The 25,805-nt window shown below is 35.7% G+C and overlaps 1 pseudogene; it reads right to left on the bottom strand.

Moving 5' to 3' along the window:
- Positions 1-25,805, bottom strand: part of LOC148523985 (vang-like protein 1) — a 113,022-nt pseudogene that overhangs the window by 35,458 nt on the left and 51,759 nt on the right.

The following is a 25,805-nucleotide window of genomic DNA, read 5'->3' as shown; positions in this document are numbered from 1 at the left end:
TGTACTATATAACAATACTGCACTATACTATATAACAATACTGCACTATACTATATAACAATACAGCACTGTACTATATAACAATACTACACTGTACTATATAACAATACAGACTGTACTATATAACAATACTGCACTGTACTATATAACAACACTGCCCTGTACTATATAACACTACACACTGTACTATATAACAATACTGCACTGTACTATATAACAATACAGCACTGTACTATATAACACTGCACTGTACTATATAACAATACTGCACTATTCTATATAACAATACACACTGTACTATATAACAATACACACTGTACTATATAACAATACTGCACTATACTATATAACAATACACACTGTACTATATAACAATACTGCACTGTACTATATAACAATACAGCACTGTACTATATAACAATACAGCACTGTACTATATAACAGTACACACTGCACTATATAGCAATAGTGCACTGAACTATATAACAATAAAGCACTGTACTATATAACAATACACACTGTACTATATAACAATACTGCACTGTACTATATAACAATAAAGCACTGTACTGTATAACAATACTGCACTGTACTATATAACAATACACACTGTACTATATAACAATACACACTATACTATATAACAATACAGCATTGTACTATATAACACTACACACTTTACTATATAACAATACACACTGTACTATATAACAATACTGCACTGTACTATATAACACTACATACTGTACTATATAACAATACTGCACTGTACTATATATCAATACACACTGTACTATATAACACTACTTCACTGTACTATATAACAATACAGCACGTACTATATAACAACACTGCACTGTACTATATAACAATACAGCACTATACTATATAACAATACTGCACTGTACTATATAATAATACAGCACTGTACTATATAACAACACAGCACGTACTATATAACAATACAGCACTTTACTATATAACAATACAGCACTGTACTATATAACAATACACTCTGTACTATATAACAATACTGCACTGTACTATATAACAATACAACACTGTACTATATAACAACACAGCACGTACTATATAACAATACAGCACTGTACTATATAACAATACTGCACTGAACTATATAACTATACAGCACGTACTATATAACAATACTACACTGTATTATATAACAATACTGCACTGTACTATATAACAATACTGCACTTTACTATATAACAATACACACTGTACTATATAACAATACTGCACTGTACTATATAACAACACTGCACTGTACTATATAACAATACAGCACTGTACTATATAACAATACTCACTGTACTATATAACAATACTGCACTGCACTATATAACAATACTGCACTGTACTATATAAAAATACACACTACTATATAACAATACACACTGTACTATATAACAATACTGCACTGTACTATATAACAATACACACTGTACTATATAACAATACACACTATACTATATAACAACAATACACACTGTACTATATAGCAATACTGCACTGTACTATATAACAATACACACTGTACTATATAACAATACACACACAGTACTATATAACAATACAGCACTGTACTATATAACAATACTGCACTGTACTATATAAAAATACACACTGTACTATATAACAATACTGCACTGTACTATATAACAATACTGCACTGTACTATATAAAAATACACACTACTATATAACAATACACACTGTACTATATAACAATACACACTGTACTATATAACAATACGGCACTGTACTATATAACAATACACACTATACTATATAACAATACTGCACTGTACTCTATATCAATACACACTGTACTATATAACAATACACACTGTACTATATAACACTACACACTGTACTATATAACAACACTGCACTGTACTATATAACAATACATACTGTACTATATAACAACACTGCACTGTACTATATAACAATACATACTGTACTATATAACAACACTGCACTGTACTATATAACAATACATACTGTACTATATAACAATACTGCACTGTACTATATAACAATACACACTGTACTATATAACAACACTGCACTGTACTATATTACAATACATACTGTACTATATAACAATACAGCACTGTACTATATAACAATACACACTGTACTATATAACAATACTGCACTGTACTATATAACAATACACACTGTACTATATAACAATAAAGCACTGTACTATATAACAATACACACTGTACTATATAACAATACACACTGTACTATATAACAACACTGCACTGTACTGTATAACAATACTACACTGTACTATATATCAATACAGCACTGTTCTATATAACACTGCACTGTACTATATAACAATACTGCACTATTCTATATAACAATACACACTGTACTATATAACAATACTGCACTATACTATATAACAACACTGCACTGTACTGTATAACAATACTACACTGTACTATATTACAATACAGCACTGTTCTATATAACACTGCACTGTACTATATAACAATACTGCACTATTCTATATAACAATACACACTGTACTATATAACAATACTGCACTGTACTGTATAACAATACTGCACTGTACTATATAACAATACACACTGTACTATATAACAATACTGCACTGTACTATATAACAATACAGCACTGTACTACAGAACAATACTGCACTGAACTATATAACAATACACACTGTACTATATAACAATACACACTGTACTATATAACAATACAGAACACTGTACTATATAACAACACAGCACGTACTATATAACAATACAGCACTGTACTATATAACAAAACAGCACGTACTATATAACAATACAGCACTGTACTATATAACAATACAGCACGTACTATATAACAATACACTCTGTACTATATAACAATACAGCACGTACTATATAACAATACAGCACTGTACTATATAACAATACTGCACTGTACTATATAACAATACACACTGTACTATATAACAATACACTCTGTACTATATAACAATACACACTGTACTATATAACAATACACTCTGTACTATATAACAATACACACTGTACTATATAACAATACACTCTGTACTATATAACAATACACACTGTACTATATAACAATACACTCTGTACTATATAACAATACACTCTGTACTATATAACAATACACACTATACTATATAACAATACTGCACTGTACTATATAACAATACACACTATACTATATAACAATGCTGCACTGTACTATATAACAACAGTGCACTGTACTCTATAACAATACTGCACTGTACTCTATAACAATACACACTGTACTCTATAACAATACTACACTGTACTATATAACAATACACACTGTACTATATAACAACACTGCACTGTACTATATAACAATACATACTGTACTATATAACAATACAGCACTGTACTATATAACAATACTGCACTGTACTATATAACAATAAAGCACTGTACTATATAACAATACACACTGTACTATAACAATAAAGCACTGTACTATATAACAATACACACTGTACTATATAACAATGCACACTGTACTATATAACAACACTGCACTGTACTATATAACAATACTGCACTGTACTATATAACAATACAGCACTGTACTATATAACACTGCACTGTACTATATAACAATACTGCACTATTCTATATAACAATACTGCACTGTACTATATAACAATACTGCACTATACTATATAACAATACACACTGTACTATATAACAATACTGCACTGTACTATATAACAATACAGCACTGTACTATATAACAGTACACACTGTACTATATAACAATAGTGAACTGTACTATATAACAATAAAGCACTGTACTATATAACAATACTGCACTGTACTATATAACAATACTGCACTGTACTACATAACAATACTGCACTGAACTATATAACAATACACACTGAACTATATAACAATACACACTGTACTATATAACAATACAGCATTGTACTATATAACACTACACACTGTACTATATAACAATACACACTGTACTATATAACAATACTGCACTGTACTATATAACACTACATACTGTACACTATAACAATACTGCACTGTACTATATAACAATACACACTGTACTATATAACACTACTTCACTGTACTATATAACAATACACACGGAACTATATAACAATACTGCACTGTACTATATAACAACACATCACGTACTATATAACAATACAGCACTGTACTATATAACAATACAGCACTGTACTATATAACAATAAAGCATGTACTATATAACAATACAGCACTGTACTATATAACAATACTGCACTGTACTATATAACAATACACACGGTACTATATAACAATACAACACTGTACTATATAACAACACAGCACGTACTATATAACAATACACTCTGTACTATATAACAATACACACTGTACTATATAACAATACAGCACTGTACTATATAACAATACACACTGTACTAAATAACAATACTGCACTGTACTATATAACAATACACATTGTACTATATAACAATACTGCACTGTACTATATAACAATACTGCACTGTACTATATAACAATACAGCACGTACTATATAACAATACAGCACTGTACTATATAACAATACACTCTGTACTATATAACAATACACACTGTACTATATAACAATACAGCACGTACTATATAACAATACAGCACTGTACTATATAACAATACACACTGTACTATATAACAATACTGCACTGTACTCTATAACAATACTGCACTATTCTATATAACAATACACACTGTACTATATAACAATACTACACTGTACTATATAACAAAACTACACTGTACTATATAACAATACACATTGTACTCTATAACAATACTGCACTGTACTCTATAACAATACTGCACTATTCTATATAATAATACACACTGTACTCTTTAACAATACTACAATGTACTATATAACAATACACACTGTACTATATAACAATACTGCACTATACTATATAACAATACTGCACTGTAGTATATAACAATACTGCACTGTAGTATATAACAATACACACTGTACTATATAACAATACTGCACTGTACTATCTAACAATACACACTGTACTATATAACAATACTGCACTGTACTATATAACAATACTGCACTATACTATATAACAATACTGCACTGTAGTATATAACAATACTGCACTGTAGTATATAACAATACACACTGTACTATATAACAATACTGCACTGTACTATATAACAATACTGCACTGTACTATCTAACAATACACACTGTACTATATAACAATACTGCACTGTACTATATAACAATACTGCACTGTACTATCTAACAATACTGCACTGTACTATATAACAATACTGCTCTGTACTATATAACAATACTGCACTGTACTATATAACAATACACACTATACTATATAACAATACTGCACTGTACTATATAACAACAGTGCACTGTACTATATAACAATACGCTCTGTACTATATAACAATACACACTGTACTATATAACAATACACACTGTACTATATAACAATACTGCACTGTACTATATATCAATACACACTATACTATATAACAATACTGCACTGTACTATATAACAACAGTGCACTGTACTATATAACAATACACACTGTACTATATAACAATACTGCACTGTACTATATAACAATACACACTGTACTATATAACACTACTTCACTGTACTATATAACAATACACACTGTACTATATAACAACACTGCACTGCACTATATAACAATACAGCACTGTACTATATAACAATACACACGGTACTATATAACAATACAACACTGTACTATATAACAACACAGCACGTACTATATAAAAATACAGCACTGTACTATATAACAATACAGCACTGTACTATATAGCAATACAGCACGTACTATATAACAATACAGCACTGTACTATATAACAATACTGCACTGTACTATATAACAAAACAATACACTCTGTACTATATAACAATACACACTGTACTATATAACAATACACTCTGTACTATATAACAATACACACTGTACTATATAACAATACAGCACGTACTATATAACAATACAGCACTGTACTATATAACAATACACACTGTACTATATAACAATACTGCACTGTACTATATAACAATACTACACTGTACTATATAACAATACTGCACTGTACTCTATAACAATACTGCACTGTACTCTATAACAATACTACACTGTACTCTATAACAATACTGCACTATTCTATATAACAATACACACTGTACTATATAACAATACTACACTGTACTATATAACAATACACACTGTACTATATAATAATACTGCACTGTACTCTATAACAACACTGTACTCTATAACAATACTGCACTGTACTCTATAAGAATACTACACTGTACTCTATAGCCATACACACTGTACTCTATAACAATACTGCACTGTACTCTATAACAATACTGCACTGTACTCTATAACAATACTGCACTATTCTATATAACAATACACACTGTACTATTTAACAATACTACACAGTACTATATAACAATACACACTGTACTATATAACAATACTGCACTGTACTATATAACAATATTGCACTGTACTATATAACAATATTGCACTGTACTCTACAACAATACTGCACTATTCTATATAACAATACACTCTGTACTATATAACAATACTACACTGTACTATATAACATTCTACACTATACTATATAACAATACACACTGTACTATATAACAATACTGCACTATTCTATATAACAATACACACTGTACTATATAACAATACTGCACTGTAGTATATAACAATACTGCACTGTACTATATAACAATACTGCACTGTACTATATAACAATACTGCACTGTAGTATATAACAATACTGCACTGTACTATATAAAAATACACACTGTACTATATAACAATACACACTGTACTATATAACAATACTGCACTGTACTATATAACAATACAGCACTGTACTATATAACAATACAGCACTGTACTATATAACAATACACACTGTACTATATAACAACACTGCACTGTACTATATACCAATACATACTGTACTATATAACAATACAGCACTGTACTATATAACAATACAGCACTGTACTATATAACAATACACACTGTACTATATAACAACACTGCACTGTACTATATACCAATACATACTGTACTCTATAACAATACAGCACTGTACTCTATAACAATACACACTGTACTATATAACAACACTGCACTGTACTATATACCAATACATACTGTACTATATAACAATACAGTACTGTACTATATAACAATACACACCGTACTATATAACAATACTGCACTGTACTATATAACAATACACACTGTACTATATAACAATACTGCACTGTACTATATAACAATACACACTGTACTATATAACAATACACACTGTACTATATAACAACACTGCACTGTACTATATAACAATACACACTGTACTATATAACAATACACACTGTACTATATAACAACACTGCACTGTACTATATAACAAAACTGCACTGTACTATATAACAATACTGCACTGTACTATATAACAATACACACTGTACTATATAACAATACTGCACTGTACTATATAACAATACACACTGTACTATATAACTATACACACTGTACTATATAACAACACTGCACTGTACTATATAACAAAACTGCATTGTACTATATAACAATAGTGCACTGTACTATATAACAATAAAGCACTGTACAATATAACAATACAGCACGTACTATATAACAATACAGCACTGTACTATATAACAATACTGTACTGTACTATATAACAATACACTCTGTACTATATAACAATACACACTGTACTATATAACAATACACACTGTACTATATAACAATACAGCACGTACTATATAACAATACAGCACTGTACTCTATAACAATACACACTGTACTCTATAACAATACACACTGTACTATATAACAACACTGCACTGTACTATATAACAATACATACTGTACTATATAACAATACAGCACTGTACTATATAACAATACTGCACTGTACTCTATAACAATACACACTGTACTCTATAACAATACACACTGTACTATATAACAACACTGCACTGTACTATATAACAATACATACTGTACTATATAACAATACAGCACTGTACTATATATCAATACACACTGTACTATATAACAATACTACACTGTACTATATAACAATACACACTGTACTATATAACAATAGTGCACTGTACTATATAACAATAAAGCACTGTACTATATAACAATACTGCACTGTACTACATAACAATACTGCACTGAACTATATTACAATACACACTGTACTATATAACAATACACACTGTACTATATAACAATACAGCATTGTACTATATAACACTACACACTGTACTATATAACAATACTGCACTGTACTATATAACACTACAAACTGTACTATATAACAATACTGCACTGTACTATATAACAATACACACTGTACTATATAACACTACTTCACTCTACTATATAACAATACACACTGTACTATATAACAACACTGCACGTACTATATAACAATACAGCACTGTACTATATAACAATACAGCACTGTACTATATAACAATACAGCACGTACTATATAACAACACAGCACGTACTATATAACAATACAGCAGTGTACTATATAACAATACAGCACTGTACTATATAACAATACAGCACATACTATATAACAATACAGCACTGTACTATATAACAATACTGTACTGTACTATATAACAATACACTCTGTACTATATAACAATACACACTGTACTATATAACAATACACTCTGTACTATATAACAATACACAGTGTACTATATAACAATACAGCACGTACTATATAACAATACAGCACTGTACTAAATAACAATACACACTGTACTAAATAACAATAAAGCACTGTACTATATAACAATACTGCACTGTACTATATAACAATACTACACTGTACTATATAACAATACAGCATTGTACTATATAACAATACTGCACTGTACTAAATAACAATACACACTGTACTATACAACAATACTGCACTGTACTATATAACAATACAACACTGTACTATATAACAATACACACTGTACTATATAACAATACTGCACTGTACTATATAACAATACTGCACTGTACTCTATAACAATACTGCACTATTCTATATAACAATACACACTGTACTGTATAACAATACTACACTGTACTATATAACAATACTACACTGTACTATATATCAATACACACTGTACTATATAACAATACAGCACTGTACTCTATACCAATACTGCACTGTACTCTATACCAATACTGCACTGTACTCTATAACAATACTGCACTATTCTATATGACAATGACAATACACACTGTACTCTTTAACAATACTACAATGTACTATATAACAATACACACTGTACTATATAACAATACTGCACTATACTATATAACAATACTGCACTGTACTATATAACAATACACACTGTACTATATGACAATACTGCACTATACTATATAACAATACACACTGTACTATATAACAATACTGCACTATACTATATAACAATACACACTGTACTATATAACAATACTGCACTATTCTATATAACAATACACACTGTACTCTTTAACAATACTACAATGTACTATATAACAATACACACTGTACTATATAACAATACTGCACTATACTATATAACAATACTGCACTGTACTATATAACAATACTGCACTGTAGTATATAACAATACTGCACTGTACTATATAACAATACTGCACTGTACTATCTAACAATACTGCACTGTACTATATAACAATACTGCACTGTACTATATAACAATACTGCTCTGTACTATATAACAATACTGCACTGTACTATATAACAATACACACTATACTATATAACAATACTGCACTGTACTATATAACAACAGTGCACTGTACTATATAACAATACGCTCTGTACTATATAACAATACACACTGTACTATATAACAATACACACTGTACTATATAACAATACACACTGTACTATATAACAATACTGCACTGTACTATATATCAATACAGCACGTACTATATAACAATACAGCACTGTACTAAATAACAATACACACTATACTATATAACAATACTGCACTGTACTATATAACAACAGTGCACTGTACTATATAACAATACACACTGTACTATATAACAATACAGCATTGTACTATATAACACTACACACTGTACTATATAACAATACACACTGTACTATATAACAATACTGCACTGTACTATATAACAATACACACTGTACTATATAACACTACTTCACTGTACTATATAACAATACACACTGTACTATATAACAACACTGCGCTGCACTATATAACAATACAGCACTGTACTATATAACAATACACACGGTACTATATAACAATACTGCACTGTACTATATAACAATACAACCCTGTACTATATAACAACACAGCACGTACTATATAAAAATACAGCACTGTACTATATAACACTACTTCACTGTACTATATAACAATACACACTGTACTATATAACAACACTGCACTGCACTATATAACAATACAGCACTGTACTATATAACAATACACACGGTACTATATAACAATACTGCACTGTACTATATAACAATACAACCCTGTACTATATAACAACACAGCACGTACTATATAGCAATACAGCACGTACTATATAACAATACAGCACTGTACTATATAACAATACTGCACTGTACTATATAACAATACACTCTGTACTATATAACAATACACACTGTACTATATAACAATACAGCACGTACTATATAACAATACAGCACTGTACTATATAACAATACACACTGTTCTATATAACAATACTGCACTGTACTATATAACAATACTACACTGTACTATATAACAATACTGCACTGTACTATATAACAATACTGCACTGTACTATATAACAATACTACACTGTACTCTATAACAATACTGCACTATTCTATATAACAATACACACTGTACTATATAACAATACTACACTGTACTATATAACAATACACACTGTACTATATAACAATACTGCACTGTACTCTATAACAACACTGTACTCTATAACAATACTGCACTGTACTCTATAAGAATACTACACTGTACTCTATAGCCATACACACTGTACTCTATAACAATACTGCACTTTACTCTATAACAATACTGCACTGTACTCTATAACAATACTGCACTATTCTATATAACAATACACACTGTACTATTTAACAATACTACACAGTACTATATAACAATACACACTGTACTATATAACAATACTGCACTGTACTATATAACAATATTGCACTGTACTATATAACAATATTGCACTGTACTCTACAACAATACTGCACTATTCTATATAACAATACACACTGTACTCTTTAACAATACTACAATGTACTATATAACAATACACACTGTACTATATAACAATACTGCACTATACTATATAACAATACTGCACTGTACTATATAACAATACTGCACTGTACTATATAACAATACAACCCTGTACTATATAACAACACAGCACGTACTATATAGCAATACAGCACGTACTATATAACAATACAGCACTGTACTATATAACAATACTGCACTGTACTATATAACAATACACTCTGTACTATATAACAATACACACTGTACTATATAACAATACAGCACGTACTATATAACAATACAGCACTGTACTATATAACAATACACACTGTTCTATATAACAATACTGCACTGTACTATATAACAATACTACACTGTACTATATAACAATACTGCACTGTACTATATAACAATACTGCACTGTACTATATAAAAATACAGCACTGTACTATATAACAATACTGCACTGTACTATATAACAATACTGCACTGTAGTATATAACAATACTGCACTGTACTATATAACAATACGCACTGTACTATATAACAATACTGCACTGTACTATATAACAATACAGCACTGTACTATATAACAATACAGCACTGTACTATATAACAATACACACTGTACTATATAACAACACTGCACTGTACTATATACCAATACATTCTGTACTATATAACAATACAGCACTGTACTATATAACAATACAGCACTGTACTATATAACAATACACACTGTACTATATAACAACACTGCACTGTACTATATACCAATACATACTGTACTCTATAACAATACAGCACTGTACTCTATAACAATACACACTGTACTATATAACAACACTGCACTGTACTATATACCAATACATACTGTACTATATAACAATACAGTACTGTACTATATAACAATACACACCGTACTATATAACAATACTGCACTGTACTATATAACCATACACACTGTACTATATAACAACACTGCACTGTACTATATAACAAAACTGCACTGTACTATATAACAATACTGCACTGTACTATATAACAATACACACTGTACTATATAACAATACTGCACTGTACTATATAACAATACACACTGTACTATATAACAATACACACTGTACTATATAACAACACTGCACTGTACTATATAACAAAACTGCATTGTACTATATAACAATACTGCTCTGTACTATATAACAATACTGCACTGTACTATATAACAATACTCACTGTACTATATAACAATACTGCTCTGTACTATATAACAATACTGCACTGTACTATATAACAATACTCACTATACTATATAACAATACTGCACTGTACTATATAACAACAGTGCACTGTACTATATAACAATACGCTCTGTACTATATAACAATACACACTGTACTATATAACAATACACACTGTACTATATAACAATACACACTGTACTATATAACAATACTGCACTGTACTATATATCAATACAGCACGTACTATATAACAATACAGCACTGTACTAAATAACAATACACACTATACTATATAACAATACTGCACTGTACTATATAACAACAGTGCACTGTACTATATAACAATACACACTGTACTATATAACAATACAGCATTGTACTATATAACACTACACACTGTACTATATAACAATACACACTGTACTATATAACAATACTGCACTGTACTATATAACAATACACACTGTACTATATAACACTACTTCACTGTACTATATAACAATACACACTGTACTATATAACAACACTGCGCTGCACTATATAACAATACAGCACTGTACTATATAACAATACACACGGTACTATATAACAATACTGCACTGTACTATATAACAATACAACCCTGTACTATATAACAACACAGCACGTACTATATAAAAATACAGCACTGTACTATATAACACTACTTCACTGTACTATATAACAATACACACTGTACTATATAACAACACTGCACTGCACTATATAACAATACAGCACTGTACTATATAACAATACACACGGTACTATATAACAATACTGCACTGTACTATATAACAATACAACCCTGTACTATATAACAACACAGCACGTACTATATAGCAATACAGCACGTACTATATAACAATACAGCACTGTACTATATAACAATACTGCACTGTACTATATAACAATACACTCTGTACTATATAACAATACACACTGTACTATATAACAATACAGCACGTACTATATAACAATACAGCACTGTACTATATAACAATACACACTGTTCTATATAACAATACTGCACTGTACTATATAACAATACTACACTGTACTATATAACAATACTGCACTGTACTATATAACAATACTGCACTGTACTATATAACAATACTACACTGTACTCTATAACAATACTGCACTATTCTATATAACAATACACACTGTACTATATAACAATACTACACTGTACTATATAACAATACACACTGTACTATATAACAATACTGCACTGTACTCTATAACAACACTGTACTCTATAACAATACTGCACTGTACTCTATAAGAATACTACACTGTACTCTATAGCCATACACACTGTACTCTATAACAATACTGCACTTTACTCTATAACAATACTGCACTGTACTCTATAACAATACTGCACTATTCTATATAACAATACACACTGTACTCTTTAACAATACTACAATGTACTATATAACAATACACACTGTACTATATAACAATACTGCACTATACTATATAACAATACTGCACTGTACTATATAACAATACTGCACTGTAGTATATAACAATACTGCACTGTACTATATAAAAATACAGCACTGTACTATATAACAATACTGCACTGTACTATATAACAATACTGCACTGTAGTATATAACAATACTGCACTGTACTATATAACAATACGCACTGTACTATATAACAATACTGCACTGTACTATATAACAATACAGCACTGTACTATATAACAATACAGCACTGTACTATATAACAATACACACTGTACTATATAACAACACTGCACTGTACTATATACCAATACATACTGTACTATATAACAATACAGCACTGTACTATATAACAATACAGCACTGTACTATATAACAATACACACTGTACTATATAACAACACTGCACTGTACTATATACCAATACATACTGTACTCTATAACAATACAGCACTGTACTCTATAACAATACACACTGTACTATATAACAACACTGCACTGTACTATATACCAATACATACTGTACTATATAACAATACAGTACTGTACTATATAACAATACACACCGTACTATATAACAATACTGCACTGTACTATATAACAATACACACTGTACTATATAACAACACTGCACTGTACTATATAACAAAACTGCACTGTACTATATAACAATACTGCACTGTACTATATAACAATACACACTGTACTATATAACAATACTGCACTGTACTATATAACAATACACACTGTACTATATAACAATACACACTGTACTATATAACAACACTGCACTGTACTATATAACAAAACTGCATTGTACTATATAACAATAGTGCACTGTACTATATAACAATAAAGCACTGTACAATATAACAATACAGCACGTACTATATAACAATACAGCACTGTACTATATAACAATACTGTACTGTACTATATAACAATACACTCTGTACTATATAACAATACACACTGTACTATATAACAATACAGCACGTACTATATAACAATACAGCACTGTACTCTATAACAATACACACTGTACTCTATAACAATACACACTGTACTATATAACAACACTGCACTGTACTATATAACAATACATACTGTACTATATAACAATACTGCACTGTACTCTATAACAATACACACTGTACTCTATAACAATACACACTGTACTATATAACAACACTGCACTGTACTATATAACAATACATACTGTACTATATAACAATACAGCACTGTACTATATAACAATACACACTGTACTATATAACAATACTACACTGTACTATATAACAATACACACTGTACTATATAACAATAGTGCACTGTACTATATAACAATAAAGCACTGTACTATATAACAATACTGCACTGTACTATATAACAATACTGCACTGTACTACATAACAATACTGCACTGAACTATATAACAATACACACTGTACTATATAACAATACACACTGTACTATATAACAATACAGCATTGTACTATATAACACTACACACTGTACTATATAACAATACTGCACTGTACTATATAACACTACAAACTGTACTATATAACAATACTGCACTGTACTATATAACAATACACACTGTACTATATAACACTACTTCACTCTACTATATAACAATACACACTGTACTATATAACAACACTGCACGTACTATATAACAATACAGCACTGTACTATATAACAATACAGCACTGTACTATATAACAATACAGCACGTACTATATAACAACACAGCACGTACTATATAACAATACAGCAGTGTACTATATAACAATACAGCACTGTACTATATAACAATACAGCACATACTATATAACAATACAGCACTGTACTATATAACAATACTGTACTGTACTATATAACAATACACTCTGTACTATATAACAATACACACTGTACTATATAACAATACACTCTGTACTATATAACAATACACAGTGTACTATATAACAATACAGCACGTACTATATAACAATACAGCACTGTACTAAATAACAATACACACTGTACTAAATAACAATAAAGCACTGTACTATATAACAATACTGCACTGTACTATATAACAATACTACACTGTACTATATAACAATACAGCACTGTACTATATAACAATACACACTGTACTATATAACAATACAGCACTGTACTATATAACAATACACACTGTACTATACAAAAATACTGCACTGTACTATATAACAATACAACACTGTACTATATAACAATACACACTGTACTATATAACAATACTGCACTGTACTATATAACAATACTGCACTGTACTCTATAACAATACTGCACTATTCTATATAACAATACACACTGTACTGTATAACAATACTACACTGTACTATATAACAATACTACACTGTACTATATATCAATACACACTGTACTATATAACAATACAGCACTGTACTCTATAACAATACTGCACTGTACTCTATAACAATACTGCACTGTACTCTATAACAATACTGCACTATTCTATATGACAATGACAATACACACTGTACTCTTTAACAATACTACAATGTACTATATAACAATACACACTGTACTATATAACAATACTGCACTATACTATATAACAATACTGCACTGTACTATATAACAATACACACTGTACTATATGACAATACTGCACTATACTATATAACAATACTGCACTGTACTATATAACAATACTGCACTATACTATATAACAATACACACTGTACTATATAACAATACTGCACTATACTATATAACAATACTGCACTGTACTATATAACAATACTGCACTGTAGTATATAACAATACTGCACTGTACTATATAAAAATACACACTGTACTATATAACAATACTGCACTGTACTATATAACAATACACACTGTACTATATAACAATACAGCACTGTACTATATAACAATACACACGGTACTATATAACAATACTGCACTGTACTATATAACAATACGCACTGTACTATATAACAATACTGCACTGTACTATATAACAATACAGCACTGTACTATATAACAATACAGCACTGTACTATATAACAATACACACTGTACTATATAACAATACACACTGTACTATATAACAATACAGCACTGTACTATATAACAATACAGCACTGTACTATATAACAATACACACTGTACTATATAACAATACAGCACTGTACTATATAACAATACAGCACTGTACTATATAACAATACACACTGTACTATATAACAATACAGCACTGTACTATATAACAATACAGCACTGTACTATATAACAATACAGTACTGTACTATATAACAATACACACCGTACTATATAACAATACTGCACTGTACTATATAACAATACACACTGTACTATATAACAATACAGCACTGTACTATATAACAATACAACACTGTACTATATAACAATACAGCACTGTACTATATAACAATACACACTGTACTATATAACAATACACACTGTACAATATAATATAGCACTGTACTATATAACAATACAACACTGTACTATATAACAATTCATACTGGGGGCTTATATATGTGCCTTTGGTGGGCACAGAGAATATGAAGCATACATAAATGGAATTACCCTATTTGTACACAATCTAATAGTGTAAAAACCACATTGTCATACATTATTGTGTTGTGTAGAAGAATGTACTTTAATCAGATACACAACAGAGAATTAGAACAGCGGCATCACTAGGGGGGTGCAGGCCGTACCCAGTGACACCATCTGAGGGGGTGACACCAAAACAGCAGAGCTGGAGCGGTAATGGATGACACTGCGCTGAGAGACGCTGGGGGCTGGGTAAGACCCCAATGTGACCAGGATGAGGGAGTGACATCCGGTCACGCCTCCAAAATGGCAGAAATCAGGGGGTGTGGCCTCACGGTGATACGATACGATATAACAATACATCCCCTTAGGTGTGCGCGCCTTTGGCACTTGTGACGGGTTGGGAGGTGTCACCCTCCGTTGTGATGCCTCAGAATAAGTCATCCTTACTATATATAAAGTCACTGAGTACAGGAACCTCCTCCTCTGAGGTCGTCTCTTTACCCCTCAGCCCGGAAGAGTCTCTTCAGGTTACTAATCATTTTATGCAGCACAAACACAAATGATATTTTCAGGATTTTGGGCCAGATTCAGAGCCGGACGCAAGTGGCTGCTCGTTCGCTCCGAGCGATGTTTGCCCAACTGCGCATGCGTACGGTTCGTAACACGCATGCGCGAACCAGTCAGTGCGGCCGAAATTCATGTGCTCGCAAAATAGCGAAGGCCTGCTATTTTGAGTGACAGGAGGAGGCGTATGTGGGTGGTAACAGGGGAAGGTGCTTGAAAACGGTGAGTGGAGATCGGAACGCAGGCGTGCTTAAAGGTCAAAACGGGCGTTTTATGGCTGTGCATAATTACTACAGCAGCGTCATTGACCACGTCACTGGGTTTTTTTTAGCCAGAACTGCTCGCAAGATAGCGGTAAGAAAACCCAACCACAAGAATAGCGAGCAGCTCATACGCTGTTCGATGTACTCGATTAATCTAATAAATAGCGGACATGACGTAGGATGCGAGCGGCCAGGGGGCATAGTTTCCCAAAAAACGACCGCAAGTTTTGTTCGCTCGTTCAGGGCCGGATTAAGGGGGGGCGACAGAGGCGATCGTCCCTGGGTCCCCACACACAGAGGGGCCCCCACTAGCAGCGGTGCGCTGTCTTCACCCGCCACTATTGTCCCCTCCGCTAGTGTAGTGTAGACCGCGCAGTGAGCACGGCCACACTACACAGTGACATACACACAGCCGGCGGCAGCTGTGTGTATGTTACAGCAGCCGATGAGAGTCACACAGACTCTCATTGGCTGCTTCGTAGGGGCACTGTATAGGGGGGGACTACTACTGGGGGCAGAGAATGGGGGGACTACTACTGGGGGCACTGTATAGGGGGGACTACTACTGGGGGCACTGTATAGGGGGGACTACTATTGGGGGCACTGTATAAGGAGCACTGTATAGGGGGGACCATTACTGGGTGAATATTGCATAAGGGGCACTTCTACAGTGGGCATTGCAAGAGGGGCATTAAGGTGAATAGATAGAGAAAAAATCCTAGGGTGACGAGAAACGGTGGTATATAGGGGCCCCCACAAGTTTGTTACCCAGGGGCCCCAAAAGACCTTAATTCGGCCCTGTACGTGACTGTACTCTGTCTGTGTTTGGCCTGTCCTGCGCCCCTGGTGTAAGGAGACACCGGTGACACGTATGTGGTGAGCATACATCATACAGTACAGAGTATACAAATGCTAATGCATAAGCACCTAAATGATTTATGTCCAACTCTGAGTGAGCCCAACTGTGTGTCTCAGCTTCATTCTGCGGAGCAGAACAATAAAATACAAAATAACACAATGTCAGTCTGTACAAGAGAAATGGCGGCCGTCTGTCACCTGGTGCGGCGTCTGCGGATCTTGCGCTTGTGCTCAATCTCTTCATAATATCTCTCTTTGTAGTAGAGGGATGCGGTTGGGGCTGGTGACTGGCCGGCTGTGCTGTTATCATTGTCTGGGGAAGAACAGAAACAGGGCGTACCCATTATTCACATATAAATCCTGTCACTGAGCTCAGTGCTGGACATACAGTATATACTACATTATAGACATATACACCTGTCTGTGCTACTTATATCAGCACCCACAGGAACTGTGTTTTATGGAGGTTTTATTCCATACAGGAGCAGAGATAATATTACTGACATAACGTGTCTCTAGCTTCATCATTCTTCACCCCAGTTTTCTGTAATGTTAAACTACAGTAGCTGGGATTAGTCTATAATACACTAGCTGGGATACTCTGCGTTGCCCGGGATTAGTCTATAATATACTAGCTGGGATACTCTGCGTTGCCCGGGATTAGTCTATAATATACTAGCTGGGATACTCTGCGTTGCCCGGGATTAGTCTATAATATACTAGCTGGGATACTCTGCATTCCCCGTTATCAGTCTATAATATACTAGCTGGGATACTCTGCGTTGCCCGGGATTAGTCTATAATATACTAGCTGGGATACTCTGCGTTGCCCGGGATTAGTCTATAATATACTAGCTGGGATACTCTGCATTCCCCGTGATCAGTCTATAATATACTAGCTGGGATACTCTGCGTTTCCCGGGATTAGTCTATAATATATTAGCTGGGATACTCTGCGTTGCCCGGGATTAGTCTAGAATATATTAGCTGGGATACTCAGCGTTGCCCGTGATTAGTCTATAGTATACAAGATGGGATACTCTGCATTCCCCGGGATTAGTCTATAATATACTAGCTGGGATACTCTGCGTTGCCTGGAATTAGTCTATAATATAGTAGCTGGGATACTCTGCGTTGCCTAGGATTAGTCTATAATATACTAGCTGGGATACTCTGCTTTGCCCAGGATTAGTCTATAATATAGTAGCTGGGATACTCTGCGTTGCCCGGGATTAGTCTATAATACACTAGCTGGTATACTCTGCGTTGCCCGGGATTAGTCTATAATATACTAGCTGGGATACTCTGCGTTGCCCGGGATTAGTCTATAATATACTATCTGGGATACTCTGCGTTGCCCGGGTTGAAGACTGGACCCTGAAGTACACCTGCAGCCTTTACTCGTTTACGTAGTCCTCGCCTATAACCCCATTCATCCTGAGAATGACTGTAATGTGTGATAACATGCATGCACACAGTGCCATAACTACCGTGGGTGCAAGGGGTGTGGCTGGTATGGTGCCCGAGCTGCGACTGTGGCCCGCCGCTCCCCCTGCACCCAGTCACACACAAAAGGTGGGCTGGTCCAGTCAGGGCCGCTGAGGGGGGTCCGGGTGGCAGCGGTGTTGACTTAGTGCCGGCCCACCAGCTGATTACAGCTGGCGCTCTGGCGTACAGACATGGAGAGACAGCGCCACCAGTCGCGAGCCAATCAGAGCTCGCGACCGGTGCCAGATTCAAATTGTGCCAGCGTTGTCTGTCCATGTCTGCTGCTGCCTTCCGGTGCGTCAGCTGTAATTAGCTGGCAGCCCAGCACCTAATCCACACCTGCTGGCTGCTGATGGCAAACAGGAGGAGGCGAGAGGTTGCTGGAGTAAGACAGGGAGCTGAGTTGCTGGTGGGGCATAAAGTATAAGGGCCATTACTGCGTGGCATAATATGTAAGGGGCACTACTATTGTGTGAAATAATGTATTATATGGGGCACTACTACTATGTGGCATAATCTGTAAAGGGCATTACTGTGTGGTATAATGTGTAAGGGGCATTACTGTGTGGCATAATGTGTAAGGGGCATTACTGTGTAGTGTAAGGGGCACTACTGTTTGGCATATGTATAAGAGACACTAAAGCTGCATGGTATAAGGGGTACTACTGAGTGGCTTAACCTGAATGGGTTCTGTGTGGGGGCAAATGTATGTGTGTTTTTTTTTTACTTCTGGAGGAGCCCATTAAGATCTTGCTATGTGGTCCCCAAAGTTCTAGCTATGTTCTTGCATGCAAACACAGAGGGCTGACTAATATAAATGGTCATTTAAAGGACTAACTTTGGATTTAATATGAACTTGCATGAGTCATCAAGTTTGCTCAGACTGAGGTTAAAAGGATACTTTTGTAGCTTTCACAAAGGTTTTTGGGAGTGTCCCCGTTTTTAGGGATTGTGTGAGTGTGTGTGGCCCTGACAAAGTTCAAACCTAGGCAAAAACCTAATCCTGGTCAAACTACACCACCCTGCCTAATTTGGTGGAAAACGGTACAAAAATCTGGCCGTGCATAAAGGACAAATAGACAGACAGACAGACATGCTTTCTCATTTATTATATAGATAACAGGGTTAATACTTATGTTAAATCCTTGTCTGTGAGTCCATTGAGGACACTGGAAAGACATTGGGATATAGTGGGTGCGGTGGAGATTGGGCGCTGTAACTCTTCATTATGTATCCGTGCCTCCCACCCCCCTTATCACCCCACACCTGACAGAAGCCAGCAGTTAGGTTTATCAGAGAACCCCACAGGAGAGGACAGAGGGGAAGGCGATAAGGAGCGGAACAGGTGAGTGCCCATTGGCACAAAGAAAAGGATTTAGTGTTAGCGTAAAATACTCTGCTCTCTGGGCCTGATTCAGACTCGCACGCGAGCGTCATGCGCTCACAAGCGGGTCGATGGTGGCCCAGTGCGCATGTGCACGACAGAGCCTGCTCCGTCATGCACATGCGCGAGACCCGGATAGCGACGGGCAAACCGTCGCTCCGGGTCTCGTACCAAAGGGGGCGTGCTGTCGATGTTGAGTGACAGCACGCCCCCTTCGGTGGGCGGGCCGGGGGAGTGGCTGCCCAAACGGAGGTGTTCCCTCCGTTTGGGGGCGGCCCCACTGACATCACGAGTGATCACGAGTGATGTCAGTGGGAGAGATTTCGGCTCTGTTAGAGCCGAAATCTCTCTGGGGCTTGCTGCCACGAGACCCTACCACAAGGGTCTCGACGCAAGCCCGATGGTCGCGATGGTCTTGACCATCGCGACCATCTTTCTGGCCACTCGCTATAGCTGTGGGTGGTCACCCACAGCTATGCGAGCGGCCAGGAGGCATCCGGCTCTGAATCAGGGCCTCAGTCCTCAATTGGGGGACACTGGACATAATTTGGGAACATCCTCCAAGCTGCCTCTAAGGCTGTGTAGGCCAGGGGGAAGTGGTGCGATGATATGCACAGGTGACTAGGTGGTGGCCCTACACAGCTGCTAAACCATAGCCCCATGCCTCCCGTCCAGGAGACACTCACTGACCCGGCAGAATAAGCCCTGAGGTTTCCAGGAGTAGAAAGCCCCCCCCCCGGAATAGAACCTGAGCATCATAGAAGATCATCCGTCTTGTGGATATAACTTGCCCTGTCATCATAAGCACTTACTGTCCTGAGCACATGCACAGAATGTAGGAGGGAGGGATCACATTGCAGAGGGGAAAACTACTCTAGGAACCACTTTAGGCTGAAAAGGGGGAATGGCCCAAAGTACAGCCCGGTCCTTATGGAACAATGAGAAATTGAAGCCTACGTACAGAGAGTCCTTTACAGTCTACAATCCTGGCAGCTACACCGTCAGAGCCGCCCATGTGAGTTCGATGAAGGGTCCTTGGCTCTTCAAGTCTGTTCTTGGTGGAAGCCGCCAGGATGGCCCTTCGCTGAGAACGCCTGCGTACCGTGATCTGTGTGGCCAATGTGAGTCACTAAGATGACTGGAACACCCTCAGAGGCATCGCCATTGGGGGGAACAAGGAAATTAAATGAAAATTTCATGAGAATGACGCCGGCGACATCTTCCCACACATACAGTTTGCACAAGTGCAGTAGGATTGCTCTGGCAGTGGGGATGGGGTCCGCTCACAGACTGCACATGGGCCCCCTCTTTTCATAAGACTCCCCTGCCCGATACCCTGGTCCTGGCACAGGACTTCTGCAGTTATTATTATTATTACTATTATTATAAGCATAGGCACAGTGCCATTGAAGAGTTACAATAGGATAAATAACAATAGAATATGAATATATAGTAAAGGGATGAAACAGACATAACAGGAGCATAAACCAAACTGAGGAAACTTATAGAACTTATAGAAAGATACAATTCTCAGGAGGAGCAATCAGTGATCTGTGCCAGACAGATGGGGTCAAAGTCGCTGCCTGTATCTCAAAATGCGGACAGACAGGAGATCAGGAAACAGCAGGGTGAGAACCTAATGGGTGGAGGGTCCCTGCTCATAAGACCCCAGGATCAATAATCCCTCGAGCAAGCTTGCTATAGCTAAGCCAATAAATAAAGTAAAGAAGCCTAGATTATGTTATAGCCAGCAACGTCTCAGGTACCCGGATCGTTCTAAGGAGAATACATACCCGCCACCAACATAGGGTATCTACCTCAGTGTATGCAGCGCTGAGCGTCTCGCCATGCTACTTGTTTCCTTCAAATGCGTCTTATTCGCACAGTGATGTGAGCAGGACGCACTAACAGCTTCCGCTGAGTATAATGATATGCGCCATGTTCTGTGTGCGACTGTGGGTGCATGTGCGTGTGTAATACTACGTTACAGTGTGACAGCCGCTGGGTATAATGATATGCGCCATGTTCTGTGTGTGACTGCGGGTGTATGTGCGTGCGTAATACTACGTTACAGTGTCACAGCCGCTGAGTATAATGATATGCGCCATGTTCTGTGTGCGACTGCAGGTGTATGTGCGTGCGTAATACTACGTTACAGTGTGACAGCCGCTGGGTATAATGATATGCGCCATGTTCTGTGTGTGACTGCGGGTGCATGTGCGTGTGTAATACTACGTTACAGTGTGACAGCCGCTGGGTATAATGATATGCGCCATGTTCTGTGTGTGACTGCGGGTGTATGTGCGTGCGTAATACTACGTTACAGTGTGACAGCCGCTGAGTATAATGATATGTGCCATGTTCTGTGTGTGACTGCGGGTGTATGTGCGTGCATAATACTACGTTACAGTGTGACAGCCGCTGAGTATAATGATATGCACCATATTCTGTGTGTGACTGCAGGTGTATGTGCGTGCATAATACTACGTTACAGTGTGACAGCCGCTGAGTATAATGATATGCGCCATATTCTGTGTGTGACTGCGGGTGTATGTGCGTGCGTAATACTACGTTACAGTGTGACAGCCGCTGAGTATAATGATATGCGCCATGTTCTGTGTGTGACAGCGGGTGTATGTGCGTGCGTTACACTACGTTACAGTGTCACAGCCGCTGAGTATAATGATATGCGCCATGTTCTGTGTGTGACTGCGGGTGTATGTGCGTGCGTAATACTACGTTACAGTGTGACAGCCGCTGAGTATAATGATATGCGCCATGTTCTGTGTGTGACTGCGGGTGTATGTGCGTGCGTAATACTACGTTACAGTGTGACAGCCGCTGAGTATAATGATATGCGCCATGTTCTGTGTGTGACTGCGGGTGTATGTGCGTGCGTAATACTACGTTACAGTGTGACAGCCGCTGAGTATAATGATATGCTCCATGTTCTGTGTGTGACTGCGGGTGTACGTGCGTGCGTAATACTACGTTACAGTGTGACAGCCGCTGAGTATAATGATATGCGCCATGTTCTGCGTGTGACTGCGGGTGTACGTGCATAATACTACGTTACAGTGTGACAGCCGCTGAGTATAATGATATGCGCCATGTTCTATGTGTGACTGCGGGTGTATGTGCGTGTGTAATACTACGTTACAGTGTGACAGCGGCTGAGTATAATGATATGTGCCATGTTCTGTGTGTGACTGCGGGTGTATGTGCGTGCATAACACTACGTTACAGTGTGACAGCAGCTGACTATAATGATATGCGCCATGTTCTGTGTGTGACTGCGGGTGTATGTGCGTGTGTAATACTAAATTACAGTGTGACAGCAGCTGACTATAATGATATGCGCCATGTTCTGTGTG

Source organism: Taudactylus pleione, unplaced genomic scaffold, assembly GCF_031769625.1.
Source record: "Taudactylus pleione unplaced genomic scaffold, aTauple2 ptg000123l, whole genome shotgun sequence".
Lineage (NCBI taxonomy): Eukaryota > Metazoa > Chordata > Amphibia > Anura > Myobatrachidae > Taudactylus > Taudactylus pleione.
Note: the sequence above shows the minus strand (reverse complement) of the source record. Positions and strands in the feature narration are given on the sequence as shown.